Here is a 21,892-nt window from a genome sequence, read left to right as displayed (position 1 = left end):
AATACTGGAGTGGGTAGTCTAACCGTTCTCTGGGGGATCTTCCTGACCCAGGAATCAACCCGGGGTCTCCTGCATTGCAGGATAATTCTTTGCCAGCTGAGCTACCAGGGAAGCCCAAATCCATCCACCACAGCTAACCTTAAGACTCAGTTTTGAACATGCTCCTTCCACTAGGCAAACATCTTTGGTGGTTTCATCCTGCTAATGTGATGAATTTTACTTTTATATCAAAGTATACATGGAGCACAGAACTTTGTCATTTCTTTCCCTCTTTCATCCATTCACCCAATACTCAAGCAGTATAAGATTTGGATGTTTACTGATACCTAAATGTGTAAAATATATTCACAAGTGCCAAGAGCACAAAATTTCACATCAAATAGGCTTTCCTACTTGATTAAATCTAGACAAGTCTCCAGCATCCATGAAAGTCACTTCCTTTTCTATAACATAAATGTAATAATAGTAATTATCTCAACGTATTCCTTAAGAATCAAATAATATGTTTCGATCAGTAAGAAAACAGTAAAAATTTCCTATGATAATCTTGATGATAAAGATGGTGACAATGATAATATATATGTTGTTCCAATCACTTTAAATGTTTAATTCTTCTCCAAGCCTAGAAGTCCAATGTATTCTCTAAGATACTTTTCTTATTCACTTACACATATAATCTAGTCAGTTTCACTAATCCTGGAAGGTGATCTTGCTTGAAGAATGGAGAAATTATTGGATTTGCTCAGCATTAACCAGTCAAGGCTTGAAGGAATGTCTACACAGCACAGTGTATGGTGGCAATACTCTGCAGAGGCAGCTGCACTACCATTGGTTCATGTTCGCAGAAATCTCTGAAGCATTGTCGCTATTATGTGTATAGTTTAGGAGTGAAAAAGCTCCCTTTTCTATTTGGATTCTGCTTGTCTCCAAATTAAATGCCTTTTTATCACATATTTAGGTTGATAAAATCCATGTTTTAAGTTTTAAGTTTCAATCCCTGAGTCAGGAAGATCCCCTGGAGTAAGAAATGGCAACCCACTCCAGTATACTTACCTGGAGAATCCCATGGACAGAGGAACCTGGTGGGTTACAGTCCATGGGATCACAAAGAGTTGGATACAACTCAGCACACATGTTTTAGAATCATTCCTTAGGCAAGAATGGAGATTACGAGATCCTAGAATAGTTAGTCCAAGGAGTGGTGGCTGCGCCGGTGCAGGAAGGCCTAGAGGAGCTATCCCATGCTGAAGGTCAGGAAGGGTGGCGGTGAGGAGATACCCCTCGTCCAAGGTAAGGAGCAGGGAGCAGTGGCTGCGCTTTGCTGGAGCAGCCGTGAAGAGATACCCCACGCCCAAGGTAAGAGAAACCCAAGTAAGATGGTAGGTGTTGCAAGAGGGCATCAGAGGGCAAACACACTGAAACCATACTCACAGAAAACCAGTCAATCTAATCACACTAGGACCACAGCCTTGTCTAACTCTATGAAACTAAGCCATGCCCATGGGGCAACCCAAGACGGGCGGGTCATGGTGGAGAGATCTGAGAGAATGTGGTCCACTGGAGAAGGGAATGGCAAACCACTTCAGTATTCTTGCCTCAAGAACCCCATGAACAGTATGAAAAGGCAAAATGATAGGATACTGAAAGAGGAAATCCCCAGGTCAGTAGGTGCCCAATATGCTACTGGAGATCAGTGGAGAAATAACTCCAGAAAGAATGAAGGGATGGAGCCAAAGCAAAAACAATACCCAGCTGTGGATGTGACTGGTAATAGAAGCAAGGTCTGATGCTGTAAAGAGCAATATTGCATAGGCACCTGGAATGTCAGGTCCATGAATCAAGGCAAATTGGAAGTGGTCAAACAAGAGATGGCAAGGGTGAATGTCGACATTCTAGGAATCAGCAAACTCAAATGGACTGGAATGGGTGAATTTAACTCAAATGACCATTATATCTACTACTGTGGGCAGGAATCCCTCAGAAGAAATGGAGTAGTCATCATAGTCAACAAAAGAGTCCAAAATGCAGTACTTGGATGCAATCTCAAAAATGACAGAATGATCTCTGTTCATTTCCAAGGCAAACCATTTAATATCACAGTAATCCAAGTCTATGCCCCAACCAGTAACACTGAAGAAGCTGAAGTTGAATGGTTCTATGAAGACCTACAAGACCTTTTAGAACTAACACCCAAAATAGATGTCCTTTTCATTATAGGGGACTGGAATGCAAAAGTAGAAGTCAAGAAACACCTGGAATAACAGGCAAATTTGGCCTTGGAATACGGAATGAAGCAGGGAAAAGATTAATAGAATTTTGCCAAGAAAATGCACTGGTCATAGCAAACACCCTCTTCCAACAACACAAGAGAAGACTCTACACACGGACATCACCAGATGGTCAACACTGAAATCATCTTGATTATATTCTTTGCAGCCAAAGATGGAGAAGCTCTATACAGTCAACAAAAACAAGACCAGGAGCTGACTGTGGCTCAGATCATGAACTCCTTATTACCAAATTCAGACTGAAATTGAAGAAAGTAGGGAAAACCACCAGACCATTCAGGTATGACCTAAATCAAGTGCCTTATGATTATACAGTACTAAGTACTAGTTGCTCAGTCGTGTCTGACTCTTTGCAACCCCATGGACTGTAGCCTGTCAGGCTCCTGTGTCCATGGGATTTTCCAGGCAAGACTGCTGGAGTGGATTGCCATTTCCTTCTCCAGGGGCTCTTCCCGACCCAGGAATCGAACCTGGGTCTCCTGCATTGCAGGCAGACGCTTTACCGTCTGAGCCACCAGGAAAGCCTGCTATGATTATACAGTGGAAGTGAGAAATAGATTTAAGGGCCTAGATCTGATAGATAGAGTGCATGATGAACTATGGAATGAGGTTTGTGACACTGTACAGGAGACAGGGATCAAGACCATCCCCATGGAAAAGAAATGCAAAAAAAGCAAAATGGCTGTCTGGGGAGGCCTTACAAATAGCTGTGAAAAGAAGAGAAGCGAAAAGCAAAGGAGAAAAGGAAAGATATAAGCATCTGACTGCAGAGTTCCAAAGAATAGCAAGAAGAGATAAGAAAGCCTTCCTCAGTGATCAATGCAAAGAAATAGAGGAAAACAACAGAATGGGAAAGACTAGAGATCTCTTCAAGAAAATCAGAGATACCAAGGGTACATTTCATGCAAAGATGGGCTCGATAAAGGACAGAAATGGTATGGACCTAACAGAAGCAGAAGACATTCAGAAGAGATGGCAAGAATACACAGAAGAACTGTACAAAAAAGATCTTCACGACCCAGATCATCATGATGGTGTGATCACTGACCTAGATCTAGCTAGACATCCTGGAATGTGAAGTCAAGTGGGCCTTAGAAAGCATCACTATGAACAAAGCTAGTGGAGGTGATGGAATTCCAGTTGAGCTATTGCAAATCCTGAAAGATGATGCTGTGAAAGTGCTGCACTCAATATGCCAGCAAATTTGGAAAACTCAGCAGTGGCCACAGGCCTGGAAAAGGTCAGTTTTCATTCCAATCCCAAAGAAAGGCAATGCCAAAGAATGCTCAAACTACCGCACAATTGCACTCATCTCACACGCTAGTAAAGTAATGCTCAAAATTCTCCAAACCAGGCTTCAGCAGTACGTGAACCGTGAACTTCCAGATGTTCAAGCTGGTTTTAGAAAAGGCAGAGGAACCAGAGATCAAATTGCCAACATCCGCTGGATCATGGAAAAAGCAAGAGAGTTCCAGAAAAACACCTATTTCTGCTTTATTGACTGTGCCAAAGTCTTTGACTGTGTGGATCACAATAGACTGTGGAAAATTTTGAAAGAGATGGGAATACCAAACCACCTGACCTGCCTCTTGAGAAATCTGTATGCAGGTATAGAAGCAACAGTTAGAACTGGACATGGAACAACAGACTGGTTCCAAATAGAAAAAGAAGTTTGTCAAAGCTGTATATTGTCACCCTGCTTATTTAACTTATATGCAGAGTACATCATGAGAAATGCTGGACTGGAAGAAACACAAGCTGGAATCAAGATTGCCAGGAGAAATATCAATAACCTCAGATATGCAGATGACACCACCCTTGTGGCAGAAAGTGAAGAGGAACTCAAAAGCCTCTTGATGAAAGTAAAAGTGGAGATTGAAAAAGTTGGCTTAAAGCTCAACATTCAGCAAACGAAGATCATGGCATCCGGTCCCATCACTTCATGGGAAATAGATGGGGAAACAGTGGAAACAGTGTCAGACTTTATCTTTTTGGGCTCCAAAATCACTGCAGATGGTGACTGTAGCCATGAAATTAAAAGACTCTCCTTGGAAGGAAAGTTATGACCAACCTAGATAGCATATTCAAAAGCAGAGACATTACTTTGCCAACAAAGGTCCGTCTAATCAAGGCTATGGTTTTTCCTGTGGTCATATATGGATGTGAGAGTTGGACTGTGAAGAAGGCTGAGTGCTGAAGATTTGATGCTTTTGAACTGTGGTGTTGGAGAAGACTCTTGAGAGTCCCTTGGACTGCAAAGAGATCCAACCAGTCCATTCTGAAGGAGACCAGCCCTGGGATTTCTTTGGAAGGAATGATGCTAAAGCTGAAACTCCAGTACTTTGGCTACCTCATTTCAAGAGTTGACTCATTGGAAAAAACTGTGATGCTGGGAGGGATTGGGGGCAGGAGGAGAAGGGGACGACAGAGGATGAGATGGCTGGATGGCATCACTGACTCGATGGAGGTGAGTCTGAGTGAACTCTGGGAGTTGGTGATGGACAGGGAGGCCTGGCCTGCTGCGATTCACGGGGTTGCAGAGTTGGACACGACTGAGCGACTGAACTGAACTGAACTAAACTGAGAATAGTTAGAGGACTGCAAGAACAGTCGTGACCAAAGCTAATGGGTACCTGAACAAAAGCAGAATGAAAAACTTATTCTTTGAGACTGCTACTATGAACCAACCATTGTATCAGGCAGACATCAGGAAGTATCTCATTTCAGAGATGAGAAGGCTCGAGAAGAGTCAAAAATTTTTCTCCAATATCACAAGTTTGCTTGTGTTAAGAAGTAGGATCTCTGCTTCCATATCTCGAAGTTTTAATTTGTGGGTTCCTCAGGGATCCTAATATTATCACCTAATAACCCCAAACACATTTACAAAAACACAAAGACTTACTCCAGTGATGCCTTGAAGGGCCACTGTATTTGGGTGAAAAATTGAACCCTCAAAAAGAGGAGTAAGGTATTGGGAAGAACATAAAGTGACTTGAAATAGACCTGAATCTTGGCTCAGGTTCTTCACCTTCCCGTAAAGAGTAATGGACTGAACCTCTATAAGCCTCAGTTTAATCACCTGGTAAATTAATACCCCCTACAGTCTTATTTTAAAGGCTAAGTAAGATTGGAAGGACTGATGCTGAATCTGAAGCTCCAGTATTTTGGAGAGAAGGACCAACTCATTAGAAAGGACCCTGATGCTGGGAAAGATTGAAGGCAGGAGGAGAAGGGGGCAACAGAGAACGAGATGGTTGGATGCCATCATCTACTTAATGGACATGAGTTTTAGCAAACTCTGGGAGACAGTGAAGGACAGAAAAGCCTGGCGTGCTGCGGTCAATGGGGTCACAGAGTCGGCTACAACTAATCGACTGAAAAACAACAAAAGATCATAAATACATAATCACTGGTCCTGTGTCTCACAAAAAGTTCTGATGTGTCATGCCATTTGGAATGCTTCATCAGGATATCACGAAGTAGCATCCCTGCTGAAAAAGAAGTTGGTTATTGGTAAGAGTGAGGTCTATTCTAGATGTCCATGTCCTCTGCTTAAGAAAGCAAGCAGGGACTTCCCTGGTGGTCTAGTGGCTAAGACTCCATGCTCCCAATGCAGGCAGCCCAGATTCCATCCCTGGTAGATGAATGAGATCCCACATGCCACAATTAAAATATTCTGCATGCCCCAACAAAGACCAAGGATCCTGTGGGCTGCAGCAAAGACCTGGTGTTTGCTGGGTCCTCCTCAGCACAGCCGGTCTAAGTCTTAGAACTTAGATGGCCCTTAGTATGCTGCTGCTGCTGCTGCTGCTGCTGCTGCTAAGTCAATTCAATCATGTCCGACTCTGTGCGACCCCACAGATGGCAGCCCACCAGGCTCCCTTGTCCCTGAAATTCTCCAGGCAAGAACACTGGAGTGGGTTGCCATTTCCTTCTCCAATGCATGAAAGTGAAAAGTGAAAGTGAAGTCACTCAGTTGTGTCCGACTCTTCGCGACCCCATGGACTGCAGCCTACCAGGTTCCTCCGTCCATGGGATTTTCCAGGCAAGAGTACTGGAGTGGGGTGTCATCGTCTTCTCTGGGCCCTGCGTATCACAGACAGCAAAGATACATGGGAGATAGAAGTGCATTATTCAGAAAGACAAGAATTGTTTATAAATTTGGGAGGGACTACAGCTACAGCAGAGGATGCTTAGAACAATATGGAGATATAGTGAGAGAATAAAACAATCTTCTTTTATTGGTATGATTTGTTCTAGCATATGGAGGGAAGGGGAAAGGAAAATTTTAGGAGCACATACCTACATGCAAAGCGCTAGACACTTGACACATATTTTCATACTTAATAAGTTAGAAATGATAATCCCCACTTTTGAGGGGACAAATTGAGTCTCTTAGGTAACTTTGCTGTGCCATTAAGCAAGGAAATGGCAAAACTCATGTTCAAACCAATATGGCTTATTCTAAAGCCTGTGCTCTTTATATTCCATGTTAGCCCATGGGGAGTTTCTGCCTCTTATTTTCTGTGAAGTGAAGGCATGTACCTTCAGGCATGAAAATTCAAATGAAAAGGAGGTGTACTGGCAAGGATCCCAGCAAGAAAGAGATGGCCTACTCAAAGGACACAATTTTAGGAGAGTTTAATAAAGGATATGTACAAGGTACGGACAGGATTAAGGGAAACCAGTAAGGAATGTGGAAGCAGCATCAAACTAGCAGTAAAATGAGTAACTAGTATTCTACATCTGAAGGGATCAAGGATGGAAACAGGAAACAGAACCCAGATAGAAAAGTATGGCTGGAGGAGAGGAAACGCCCAGAAGAGGTAAGCCCTTCACTTAGGAGTGCAGCCACTGCCACCCCCTGGTCCAACAGGAAAAGGGTCAGGCGAACAAACTGCACTGAGCTCACTCTACTCCCATCTTCTAGTGTTCCTCACTAGTCAAAGCACCTGCAACCCAGAACTCAAGCAACCTTTCTGATGCAGTCTCAAATTATCTACAACTGGAGAACTGGCTTAGTGGTAGATCACATGCTTTGCATGTATGAGAACCCAGGTTTGATCTCAGGGCACCTCCACTTGAGCTAAACTTTGAAACAGGAGTTCCAATTCATATTGTCTTGTTTCTTCCTAGTAGGTCTTTCTTCAAATATTGTAATAAATGAGTCGGCTACTGGATACAAAATTGTCAACTTCCTAGGACAAAGAGCAAGATGGAGAATAACGAACCCAAATGGTACTTCCCTGGTGTCTCAGTGGTAAAAAAAAAAAAAAAAAAATCCACCTGCAACGCAGGAGATGCAGGAGATGCAAGTTCGATCCCTAGATGGGGAAGATCCCCTGGAGGAGGGCAAGGCATCAGATTCCAGTTTTCTTGCCTGGAGAATCCCATGGACAGAGGAGCCTGGTAGACTATGGTCCATGGAGTCACAAAGAGTCGGACACAACTGAAGCGACTGAGCACACATGTAAGCACAATGGACTCAAATGGCAAAAAGGTAATATCCATATTTGTTTTCTATGTCTGTAATTCCTTCTGTTATGGTTACCAAAGAGGAAACCAGTTGAGGGATAAATTAGGATGTGTGGATTAATAAATACACACTCCTATATAAAACATCAATAACAAGCACTTACTGTATAGCACAGGGAAATATACTGAATATTTTGTAATAATCTCTAAAGGGAAAGAACATGAAAAAGAGTGTATATAAAACTGAATCAATGTGCTGCACACCTAAAACTAACACAGCATTGTAAATCACCTGTATTTCCATTTAAAAAAGCAAAGAAATAAATATATAAGAAACAAAAGAAAAAGAAAGAAAATATTCAACAGCTGAACATGAATTATACTCATGAGTATAGAGAATTGAAGCACTTTCACATACCCAGGCCAAAGGTGTGATAAACAAGAAGCAATATGTCTTATTCTCAAGGAAGCTTTAGTCAACAAGAACAAAGAAACTAATCAAACACAGTGCGGGCTGAGCTGTCAGCATCTGGGGGGTTGCTTTAGAAGAATGAAGAAAAAAGTTTCTAGAAGATGACTTTAGGTGTCACATGAAGGATCAATTTAGTATCAGGGAGTTCTAGCAGAGGTAATAAAGTAATACTAAAGGCAAGCACATACCAGTCATTTAAATTAGCCCCTTAACTCCAGATTTCATTATCATTTCTTTAGAGAAAATCAGTATCTCTCTTTATTTTTCATTCTTCTTCTTCTCTCTCTCTCTTTTTTTTTTTCGCTTTTGTATTTATATTTAAACTGTTTGGTCTTTTTATTTTCCATTTTAAACTAGTAGTTGACCATAAAGAAAATCTGGAAAACAAAGAAAACCTGAAAGATGAGATCTATAAGCCATGATTCTACTTCTAAAACAATCACTACAGTCCCAACTCCTTTTCTTGGCACAATTCTACTTGCTCGATGGTTTTTCTAGGTATCATGTATTAACTTATTTTACACACTTATAACCATCCTTTAGATCAGCAGTTCTCAAAATATGGTCTTGGGGCCAGCAGCAGGGGCATCACCTAGAAACTTGCTAGAAATGCAAATTATTGGGCACCGTTCCAGACCCACTGAAATAGAAACTGATGCTGAGACTCAGAAACTTATGTTTAATAAGCCCGCCAGGTAACATGATACACACTGAAGTGTAAAAACCATTTTATATTCAAGAACTATTTTATATTCTATAGTTTGCACTCAAAATCATCATATTCATACTTTCTATATGATGATTAACACAATCATTTCAGTAATTGCTTGGGATTTACAATCTTGGAATTATAATTTAAATGTATAATCCTGGAGTGGATAATTTTAAACAAATGTTCATTTCTCCATTTATTTTGTAATATATACTGTGTACCTTCTACACAACAGATAGTGTTCTATCTGTATTCTAGGTGCTTGGGATATAATGTCAGAGTGAAGAATATTCTACTTAATCATTGATAACTTTGGTTATTTCCAATTTTTATCATTAAAATTAATGCTGAAATGAAATACCTTTTTTTAGTGTAAAGGCTTCCCCTGCCTGTTTATTTTAGAAAGAAGAAATGAAAGAATATCTAAATTAGTATGACTTTGCAAATATGTGCATGCTAAGTTGGTTCAGTCATGTCCAACTCTTTGGGACTCTATGGACTGTAACCTGCCAGGCTCCTCTGTCCACGGGATTTTCCAGGAAAGAATACTGGAGTGGGTTGCCATGCCTTCCTCCAGGGGATCTTCCCAACTCAGGGATTGAACATGTGTCTCTTATGTCTTTTGCATTGGCAGGCAGGTTCTTCACCACTAGGGCTGCTTGAGAAGCCCTGCTATGACTTTTAAGTACCTCATATTTTCACCAAAAGAATACCTTTTACTTTTCCATGATTCTCTTCATTAAAATAAAAAATATTTTGTCATCTCAGGAAGGTTAATAGTCCAATTCTGTCTTTCCCTGCTTGCGAGAGATGCATTAGAAACTTCACCTAATTCTGAGTAGGAATCCATTCTCTGCTATTATTATTGAAAACACATGGTCCCAACTATTTGATACAATTCTTGTCTCATTCAATCATGGTTATAGCATTTTCAACACTGCTGGCTAGCAACAATCTTTTATTTCTAAGTAAGAACTATCTAATTAAGCAATAATCTTTTATTTCTAATTATTTCATATCATTCTCTAATGATATTTCATATCATTCTCTAATGCTCTTGTCCACTGTGATCCCCAGTGTGTGCCTAGGCTCCCCACATGTCCATTAATTTGTATGTCTTCACACACTGTCCTCATGGCTGGATATGAAGACATCTTATAAGCCAGAGATGGTTCCAGGAGAATAGTATTTCTCTCAGACCCTTTAGAAAGAGGTTGAGCATGTTTGATTCTCCCCTTCCTTTCTGTGAATTTCTATCCCTTCTCTTCCAGCTGGTTGATCTAAGACAGGACTAACTTGGCCATCAAAGACATATAACAATGTTGGATCCCCAAATGGAAGCAATTCAATCCAGTTCACTCTCTTCCTAAAAGTCTGTCTGCCCTTTTGACAAAAAATAAAGGGCACAATCTATTAAGCAAAAATCAAGTAAATATATGTCTATCTGCTCAAATACTGAAGGTTAATTACAGCTACAAAACTGAAAAGGGGCATTCTAAACTTAACAGCCTATTATCCAGGATTGTTAGATATCTGCTTCAATAAATATAAACATGTTTAAATATTTTCAATGCCTTAACAAATATGTGTCGAGGTTCTAGCCACTAAATCATTCATCATACCAAAGCAGGCAAAAAGTCATGCCATTTTGGAACTTAGTGCTGATGGAAAACACGGATACAAACCAACTGAAACAAGTTACTGAAGTCTCAAAAAATAAAGTGATCTAGCCAGGGACGGGGGAGACTGGTGGGCTGCCGTCTATGAGGTAGCACAGAGTCGGACACGACTGAAGCGACTTAGCAGCAGAGATCAAGAAGGTAGGGAACATGAGGAAGCCAACTGTGATTTTAAATATGATCCTCTGGAAAGGTTTTCCTAAGAGATTACATGGGATCTAAGTCCCAGAGGAGTTGAGGGAGTGACCCCATGGTTATTGGGGAAAGCAAATATGGGATCACCTTCCACCCAACACCGGGAACTCCACTGGGCAGCGCTCAGGCAGAAGCGGGGGTGGGAGCGGGAAGACTTAAGGAAGGACTTCCTGTTGAGGTATTGTGGGGATCTGGGTTTGTGGATCACATGACCTGCTCTACCATGTGTGTCTGGGGCTCCAAGAAGTTCTTGAGGTTGGAAGAGAGGAAGAGCCTGATGTGTGGGAGAGAAGGGAGGAAGCTGAGGTGGGGTCCCACCCCCAAATCTGTCTCTGTGGTCATTCTCTACTGCATCCAGAATTTGAGGTATAAGTGATCTTGATGTGTTTAGTAAATCCTAGGATCCTTGCATCTGAGGCAAAGCTGCACATGGCAAAATCTTAAATTTAGAAATTTGTTACACCCTGAAGAACCAAAACAATAATTTCAAGTATAAAATATAGAAAGAAATGAATGTTTCAACCATAATCTTTTTATTGATTACATGCTAAAATTATAATATTTGGGATAAGACAGTCAATAAATAAATAATAAAATATTCATTTTACTAATGTTATTTTTTTAACATTAATAAAATTTATTTAAATATTTAAATTGTTACCCATTTTTAATTGTGTTTAATGTGGCTTTAGAAAATTTTTAATTATATTAATTTCTGTGGATAGAGTTGTTAGCTAGTGCCAAGGTGGCAACTATACTGCAATATATAAATGTATCAGAGCAACACAAAAACCTTAAGCTTATATATATGTCCAACATATCTCAAAAACATTTTTTTAATGTTTTGTGTTTCAAATTATACTTCTAATGGATAGCACTGTTTTAAAAGCTTAACAATAGGCCCCTTTGAACCAAAGGGAGAGGGATATATGTTATGTATACTTGTGGCTGATTCATATTGAGGTTTGACAGAAAAAAAAAACAAAATTCTGTAAAGCAATTATCCTTCAATAAAAAAATAAATTAAAAAAAAAAAAATAGGCCCTGCTCACTTGAGATCATCCTCATTTTGTGGAATATGTCTCTCTAAATAAATTTGCTTTCACTTTAATAAAAAAATCTTAATAATTTATTTTTAAATATTCACTACTTTTAATTTATTTTTATTTTAAATTTAATTTAATTTAATTTTTATTTTATTTTACTTTATTTTTAAACTTTACATAATTGTATTAGTTTTGCCAAATATCAAAATGAATCCGCCACAGGTATACATGTGTTCCCCATCCTGAACCCTCCTCCCTCCTGCCTCCCCATACCATCCCTCTGGGTCGTCCCAGTGCACTAGCCCCAAGCATCCAGTATTGTGCATCGAACCTGGACTGGCAACTCGTTTCTTACATGATATTTTACATGTTTCAATGCCATTCTCCCAAATCTTCCCACCCTCTCCCTCTCCCACAGAGTCCATAAGACTGTTCTATAAGTTGCAAAAATAGTACAGAGGAGTTCAGTATACCTTTCACCCAATCTTGCTTATGTAAATATAGTAAAATATCAAAACCAAAAAATTGACATTGGTATAATGTTTGCGTATTTTAGTTCTATGCCATTTCCTAATGGCTCAGTGAGTAAACAATCCACCTGCAAAACTAGAGACAAGAGTCAAGATTCCTTAAAAAACTGGAAATAGAACTGCCATACGACCCAGCAATCCCACTGCTAGGCATACACACTGAGGAAACTAGAATTGAAAGAGACACGTGTACCCCGATGTTCATCGCAGCACTGTTTACAACAACTAGGACATGGAAGCAACCTAGATGTCCATTGGCAAATGAATGGATAAGAAAGCAGTGGTACATATACACAATGCAGTATTACTCAGCCATTAAAAAGAATGCATTTGAATCAGTTCTAATGAGGTGGATGAAACTGGAGCCTATTATACAGAGTGAAGTAAGCCAGAAATAAAAACACCAGTACAGTATACTAACACATATATATGGAATCTAGAAAGATGGTAACAATAACCCTGTATGCGAGACAGCAAAAGAGACACAGATGTATAGAACAGTCTTTTGGACTCAGTGGGAGAAGGCGAGGATGGGATGATTTGAGAGAGTAGTGTTGAAACATGTATATTATATGTGAAGCAGATCGCCAGTCCAGGTTTGATGCATGAGACAGGGTGCTCAGGCCTTGTGCGCTGGGATGACCCAGAGGGATGGGATGGGGAGGGAGGTGGGAGCGGGATTCTGGATGGGGAACACATGTGCGCTCATGGCTGATTCATTTCGATGTATGGCAAAAACCACTGTAATATTGTAAAGTAATTAGCCTCCAATTAAAATTAATTAATTAATTAATTTAAAAAAAAAAGAGTCACAGGTTCCATCCCTGGAGAAGGAAATGGTACCCCATTCTAGTATTCTTGCCTGAAAAATCCCATGGACAGAGGAGCCTGGTGGGCTACAGTTGACAGGGTTGCAAAGAGCTGGACATGACTGAATGATTAAGCACGCACACAGATTTGTGCAACTATCAAAATCAAGATACAGAACGATTCTATGACCACAAGGGCCTCTCTCAAGTTACACTTTTATAGTCACATCCAACCCCTCATCACACCCTGTCCCCTGGCAAGCACTAATCTGTTCTCCATTTTCATAACTGTGTCTTTTTGAGAACATTACATAATGGAGTCACAGCATGTACCTTTTTTAGCTTGTTATACTTCACTCAGTATGCCATCATTTTTATTTCTCTTTTATTTTTGGTTATGTATTTGTTAGAAAAAAATACTTTTTTATTTTATTTTATTTAACTTTACAATATTGTATTGGTTTTGCCATATATCAAAATGAATCCACCACAGGTATACATGTGTTCCCCATCCTGAACCCTCCTCCCGCCTCCCTCCCCATACCATGCCTCTGGGTTGTCCCACTGCACCAGCCCCAAGCATCCAGTATCGTGCATCAAACCTGGACTGGTGACTCGTTCCATATATGATATTATACATATTTCAATGCCATTCTCCCAAATCATCCCACTCTCTCCCTCGCCCACAGAGTCCAAAAGACTGTTCTATACATCTGTGTCTCTTTTGCTGTCTCGCATACAGGGTTATTGTTACCATCTTTCTAAATTCCGTATATATGCGTTAGTATACTGTATTGGTGTTTTTCTTTCTGGCTTACTTCACTCTGTATAATAGGCTCCAGTTTCATCCACCTCATTAGAACTGATTCAAATGCATTCTTTTTAATGACTGAGTAACACTCCGTTGTGTATATGTACCACTGCTTTCTCATCCATTCATCTGCTGATGGACATCTAGGTTGCTTCCATGTCCTGACTATTATAAACAGTGCTGCAATGAACATTGGGGTACACGTGTCTCTTTCAATTCTAGTTTCCTCAGTGTGTATGCCCAGCAGTGGGATTTCTGGGTCATAAGGCAGTCCTATTTCCAGTTTTTTAAGGAATCTCCACATTGTTCTCCATAGTGGCTGTACTAGTTTGCATTCCCACCAACAGTGTAAGAGGGTTCCCTTTTCTCCACACCCTCTCCAGCATTTATTGCTTGTAGACTTTTGGATCGCAGCCATTCTGACTGGCGTGAAATGGTACCTCATAGTGGTTTTGATTTGCATTTCTCTGATAATGAGTGATGTTGAGCATCTTTTCATGTGTTTGTTAGCCATCTGTATGTCTTCTTTGGAGAAATGTCTATTTAGTTCTTTGGCCCATTTTTTGATTGGGTCATTTGTTTTTCTGGTATTGAGCTGTAGGAGTTGCTTGAATATTTTTGAGATCAGTTGTTTGTCTGTTGCTTCATTTTCTATTATTTTCTCCCATTCTGAAGGCTGTCTTTTCACCTTGCTTATAATTTCCTTTGTTGTGCAGAAGCTTTTAAGTTTAATTAGGTCCCATTTGTTTATTTTTGCTTTTATTTCCAATATTCTGGGAGGTGGGTCATAGAGGATCCTGCTGTGATGTATGTCAGAGAGTGTTTTGCCTATGTTCTCCTCTAGGAGTTTTATAGTTTCTGGTCTTACGTTTAGATCTTTAACCCATTTTGAGTTTATTTTTGTGTATGGTGTTAGAAAGTGTTCTAGTTTCATTCTTTTCCAAGTGGTTGACCAGTTTTCCCAGCACCACTTGTTAAAGAGATTGTCTTTTCTCCATTGTATATTCTTGCCTCCTTTGTCAAAGATAAGGTGTCTATATGTGCATGGATTTATCTCTGGGCTTTCTATTTTGTTCCATTGATCTATATTTCTGTCTTTGTGCCAGTATCATACTGTCTTGATGACTGTGGCTTTGTAGTAGAGCCTGAAGTCAGGCAGGTTGATTCCTCCAGTTCCATTCTTCTTTCTCAAGATAGCTTTGGCTATTCGAGGTTTTTTGTATTTCCATACAAAGTATGAAATTATTTGTTCTAGCTCTATGAAGAATACCATTGGGTACCTTGATTTAGCTAACCATATTGATTAGTTTTCCTTTGATGGTTCTGCTGGTTTAAAGATGAGAAAGCCCTTGCACCTCCAGAGTTTCAGTAAAAATACTCTTTTATTTTCTTCAAGCTATATTATAGTTATTTCTTTGTTGTTTCATGTAACTCAAGGCAATTTGAGACTTATTTTAGTTTTTTTCAATAAAGAAACAAATTGTTGCAAAACTTTGCTTTAAAAAAAAGTTTTCTATTACACATTTGTTTTTGATCTTCCTGAAATACTAAAGGCCCTCAGTAAATGCCTTCACCATAACCTGGGCTTGGTTTTGGAAACAAAAAGTTGATCACATGGAGGCTGAAATTACAAACCACTGGAAGCGATTTCACTGTAATGCTCGTGTCCATCAAGTTCTGTCTCTAAATTTGCCTCTTTCTGTAATCCTACTAGTCAAGCATGTAGGGTACTGAATGCAAGACAGAGCTGCTTTGGGTCACAATCCAAGACAGCAACAAACACCAGACACAAGATACCTGAGGATTGAGCCAGAAATACTGTCAAAAATTCCTCCTGCAAATTCAGGAGGAATCTTCTTTCCAACCAGTGATATTGGGAGGAAAAGTCTATACCTACTAGAACAAGATTACCTTCCCATCTGAACCATTTCAGAATTCAATTATTTAATAAAATTAAATATTTAAAGAAACACAAAGAAGAAAATAAACTACCCTTATTGCAATATTTATTTTCTTAGGCTCAAAAATCACTGCAGATGGTGACTGCAGCCATGAAATTAAAAGATGCTTGCTCCTTGGCAAAAAAGCTATGACCAACCTAGACAGCATATTAAAAAGCAGAAACATTACTTTACCAACAAAGGTCCGTCTAGTCAAAGCTATGGTTTTTCCAGTAGTCATGTATCGATGTGAGAGTTGAACCATAAAGAAAGCTGAATGCTGAAGAATTGATGCTTTTGAACTGTGGTGTTGGAGAAGACTCTTGAGAGTCCTTTGGACTGCAAGGAGATCAAACCAGCCCATCCTAAAGGAAATCAACCCTGAATATTTATTGGAAGGACTGATGCTGAAGCTGAATCTCCAATATTTTGGCCACGTGATGCGAAGAACTGACTCATTGGAAAAGCCCCTGATGCTGAGAAAGATTGAAGGCAGGAGAAGAGGATGACAGAGGATGAGATGGTTGGATGGCCTCACTGACATGAGTTTGAGCAAGCTCCAGGAGTTGGTGATGGATGGGGAAGCCTGGTGTGCTGCTGTCCATGGGGTTGCAAAGAGTCAGACACAACTGAACAACTGAACTGACAGTAAGATCTGTGAATTGTCAGGTCAGTGTTTCCTATAACTCTTAAAATCTTTGATGGGCTGCCTAGGTCAGCAGATAAGAGAAGATACCAGGGGCTGAGGTCGGGAAACTTACTATGAGAAAGGGACAAATATATATATATATACACACACATATATACATATACATATACATATACATACATACCATGACCTAGGATGTAAGAGGAAAGAATTAACTCTTGATATAGTTTGTAACTTGTGGAGAAACATCTCTGATCCTCTGATCCAGTTATACAAATGCTTTGGCCCAGGAAAAAGAAAGAAAGGCTGGGTAAACAAAGGTGAGCACCGTATTACAGATTTAATGAATGAGGCTGGGTATGGACAAATGATCACTGAGTTCATTTCCAGTGTCCAGTTCCATACATATTACTGAGCTTTCCTTGGTGAGCTTGACCATGTGAAAATTACAGGCATTCTATATTTGAGTCTTTAGAACAACGGCAACTACTTTGCCAGTGAAATGAAGGTCTTCCCCAGTGGCTCAGCAATAAAGAATCTGCCTGCAATGCAGGTGATGCAGGTTTGACCCCTGGGTCAGGAAGATACCCTAAAGAAGGAAATGGCAATCCACTCCAGTATTATTACCTGGGAAATCTCATGGACAGAGGAGCCTGGCAGGCTACAGTCAAGGTGCTGCAAGAGCTGGACAAGACTTGGCAATATGTATCTATTTTTCCTAAAATTATATTCATTTATCCCTTCTCTCCTACTAGAATGAGACCATGTTTCTAAGGATAGGAACTATAACTTACTATTTTTCTATCTTTAATTTCTACCATGGTATCTAAGCCTCAAACAATGCTTAATGAATGTTAAACTGTATTCAAGTAATCATAAAAATAGAAATATTATTAGGTCCCTTTGCTCACCTGAAAATATCACAATGTTTTTAATCAGCTATACCACAATACAAAATAAAAATGTAAAAATAAATAAAATTATGAATAATATAAAATACAAAATAAAAATAAATAAAGTATTATTAGGAAATACACATACTGTTACCTCAATACAATCCAATGCAGTATTTAAGAATAAGAGCTCTGGAATCATAAAGAGCTGGGTCTTGAGGCTTTGATATACTACTATCTATATGTGTAGACCTAACAGGCATAATAAAGGACAGAAATGGTATGGACCTAAACAGAAGCAAAAGATATTAAGAAGAGGTGGCAATGATACACAAAAGAACTATACAAAAAAGATCTCCATGACCCAGATAACCACGATGGTGTGATCCCTCACCTAGAGCCATACATCCTGGAATGCGAAGTCAAGTGGGCCATAGGAAGCATTACTCTGAACAAAGCTAGTGGAGGTGATGGAATTCCAGTTGAGCTATTTCAAATCTTAAAAGATGATGTTGTTAAAGTGCTGCACTCAATATGCCAGCAAATTTGGAAAACTCAAGAGTGGCCACAGGACTGGAAAAGGTCAGTTTTCATTTCAATCCCAAAGAAAGGCAATGCCAAAGAATGTTCAAACTACCACACAATTACGCTCATATTAGACACTAGCAATGTAATGTTCAAAATTCTCCAAGCCAGGCTTCAATGGTACATAAACCGTGAACTTCCAGATGTTCAAGCTGGTTTTAGAAAAGGCACAGGAACCAGAGATCAAATTGCCAATATCCATTCTATCATCAAAAAAGCAAGAGAGTTCCAGAAAAACATCTACTTCTGGCTTATTGACTACACCAAAGCCTTTGACTGTGTAGAAAGTGTAGAAAATTCTGAAAGAGATGGGAATACCAGACCACCTTACCTGCCTCCTGAGAAATCTGTATGCAGGTCAATAAGCAACATTTAGAAGTGGACATGGAACAACAGACTGATTCCAAATAGGGAAAGGAGTATGTCAAACTTGTATATTGTCACCCTGTTTATTTGATTTATATACACAGTATATCATGAAATGCCAAACTGGATGAAGCACAAGCTGGAATCAGAATTGCCAGGAGAAATATCAATAACCTCAAAGTGAAGAAGAACTAAAAAGCCTCTTGAAAAAAGTGAAAGAGGAGAGTGAAAAAGTTGACTTAAAGCTCAACATTCAGAAAACAAAGATCATGGCATCCGGTCTCCATCACTTCATGGCAAATAGATAGGGAAACCATGGAAACAGTGGCTGACTTTATTTTTGGGGGGCTCCAAAATCACTGCAGATTGTGACTGCACCATGAAATTAAAAGACACTTGCTCCTTGGAAGAAAAGCTATGATCAACCTAGACAGGATATTAAAAAACAGAGACAATACTTTGCCAACAAAGGTCCATATGACTTGTATGGATATGAGAGCTAGACTATAAAGAAAGATGAGCACCAAAGAATCAATGCTTAAAAATTTTTTTATTTAATTAATTAATTGGAGGCTAATTACTTTACAATGTTGTGGTGGTTTTTGCCATACATTGACATGAATCAGCCAGCATCAGCCTTTGAACTGTGGTGTTGTAGAAGACTCTTGAGAGTCCCTTGGACTGCAAGGAGATCCAACCAATTAATACTAAAGGAAATCAGTCCTGAATATTCAAATCAGTCCTGAATATTCATTGGAAGGACTGATGCTGAAGCTGAAACTGCAGTACTTTGGCCACCTGATGTGAAGAACTGACTCACTGAAAAAGATCCTGATGCTGGTAAAGATTGAAGGCAGGAGGAAAAGGGGATGACAGAGGATGAGACAGTTGGATGGCATCACCAACTCGATGGACATGAATTTGAGCAAGCTCCAGAGGTTGGTGATGGACAGGGAAGCCTGGTGTGCTACAGTCCATGGAGTCACAAATAGTTGGATATGACTGAGTGACTGAATTAAGACCTAAAAACTTTTCTAAGCACTTATTAGTCTTAATTTCCTCATTTTAATAGAAGCATAATGATAGTACTCATTTAGGAGTGATGATAGAAATATTTGTCAAAATAACGTATAACATGTTTAAACATAATGTCTAGCATATAGTATATATTCAGTGGTGGTGGCAGTTTAGTCACTAAGTCATGTCCAATTCTTGTGTAAATATTTGTAATTCTTTAGGTAAATGGAAAATAAGATAGAAAACACCTATTAGTAAGTACAAGTTTTAAGTGGAGATTCAATTTAATTAGAGTAAGTACACAATCACTGTAAAGTTATCACTGTAACTTTAAACTCAGGAAAGAACTGAGTAATTTATTCACTTGGAGATGAAGAGCAGTATTTAAGTGAATTCTAAAGTCAGCCTCTGGAGAATTGATTGTGAACTTCACTTGTGACGTGATTGCTAAATAAACAATTACTTATTAACTGCTGCCTGGAGGTTCCCATTTTAATCCCCTGAACCCGTGATAAAGTGAAGATTTGATGTGGAGGTTGAAAATCAGGCGGCAGATAATTTGCAGCTAAGGTGAGAAAGGAACAGGAAGCAGGAAGGCTTGGGTCAAATGGCAAACACATTTTAGTTGTTGACCAAGGAGATGGGCTGAGGAGACGTTTTTGAGGCGAAGATCACTCGGGCACTTGGGACAATTCACAGATGGATGATTGAAACGTGGCTCAGTAGCATTTAATGATTCATCCCCTGAAGGCACTACCCTTCACTGCACTGCCTTCCCCTGATTTGTCCTTTCCTTTCCATTGTGGGAAAGAGAGAGGATGAGATGGCTGGATGGCATCACTGGCTCAATGGACAGGAGTTTGGGTGAACTCCGGGGGTTGGTGATGGACAGGGAGGCCTGGCATGCTACAGTCCATGGGGTCACAAAGAGTTCGACACCTCTGAGCGACTGAACTGAACTGAACTCCCATTGTGGGAGCAGTACACAATTACTTGTGTTTTTAATGTTGACAATGTACAGCTTACTCAATTGATACTTTTCTGAGGGCTGTAGAAGAGGAATGTTTTCCACATTACACATTCCAAATGCACATGTTGTGAAGAGAAAATTCTGACAGAAAACAATCAACTCTCAAGTATCAGGTCCAAGCTGGATATTGGTAATAGAGTAAAATCAGATAGTCTGAGGTCTGTACTTGGTCACCAACTGCAGTTGATCCTTGAAAAACAATGGTTTGAATTGCACAGGGGTTTTTCAAATTTTTTCAAAACTAAATCCTATAGTACTTCATAGTCTGCAGTTAGTTGAATGTCTAGAAGGAGAATTTATCCAGAAGGCCAACTATAAATTGCACTTGGATAAATGTCACATTGTTTAAGGGTCAATTGTCATAGGATAACTTTGGACAAGTTCCTTCACCCCTATCACACCCCATTTCTTTATTTATAAGTTGGGAATAAGAGCATCAACCTCAAGAGGATATAAGTAGTCAGGATAGGGGTAGGAGATTAAGTCTTTTTTTGTATCTGTGCTTATTACTCCATTTATAATTAATGCTCCATTAATCTCCAAGAATTGGCAATACAAATAGTACTTAGCAAGGACAGTTTTAATATGAACCCCTCAGGAATGTCCAGGATCTTAAAGGAACATTTCTTAGAGTCTTTATGTGATCCTTCTATTAAGTCCTTAGAAGCACAATTGTATCACATAAGTTCAACTGTGCCATTGCCCTTCCAAAGGAGTCCCCACCTCAACAACAACAATTCCAATTAAGAACTGGTGGAAATCCCAGAGATATCCTAAAGTACTCTGTCACTGCCTTTGCTTTGTCTTCCTCAGCTATTAGTTTCTGATGAGTCCTTTCCATTAAATCTGACAATGTCATTGTTTTTATACTCTGCTGCCATCAGAGGCAGAGAAGGCAATGGCACCCCACTCCAGTACTCTTGCCTGGAAAATCCCATGGACAGAGGAGCCTGGTAGGCTGCAGTCCATGGGGTCGCTAAGAGTTGGACACAACTGAGAAACTTCACTTTCACTTTTCACTTTCATGCATTGGAGAAGGAAATGGCAACCCACTCCAGTGTTCTTGCCTGGAGAGTCCCAGGGACGGGGGAAGCCTGGTGAGCTGCCGTCTATGGGGTCGCACAGAGTCAGACACGACTGAAGTGACTTAGCAGCAGCAGCAGCCATCAGAGGACATTGACCCAAAAACTATCCATGATGACTGTCCAAAAAATATTTCTTGACTTTAAAACAAATAAAAAATGTTTAGAACCTATTCTGCAAACCAGTGTTTTTCTGCCAAATTGCCCAGGGCATTTTGAATCTTTGTTCATTTGTTCAACATCAGATAAGGCACATTCATCCTGCCACAATCACTGATATTTGACAAATATAAGATTTAAATCTTATACAATA

The 21,892-nt window shown here is 39.7% G+C and overlaps 1 non-coding gene across 1 annotated transcript; it reads right to left on the bottom strand.

The window, feature by feature from the left end:
- Positions 1-2,736: 2,736 nt before the first annotated feature.
- On the bottom strand, positions 2,737-2,809 carry TRNAC-GCA (transfer RNA cysteine (anticodon GCA)). The gene has a single exon. It is a non-coding gene; the product is annotated as a tRNA-Cys (tRNA).
- Positions 2,810-21,892: the final 19,083 nt, after the last annotated feature.

Source organism: Bos mutus, chromosome 29 (genome assembly GCF_027580195.1).
Source record: "Bos mutus isolate GX-2022 chromosome 29, NWIPB_WYAK_1.1, whole genome shotgun sequence".
NCBI lineage: Eukaryota > Metazoa > Chordata > Mammalia > Artiodactyla > Bovidae > Bos > Bos mutus.
This window is presented reverse-complemented; position numbering and strand designations above follow the sequence as displayed.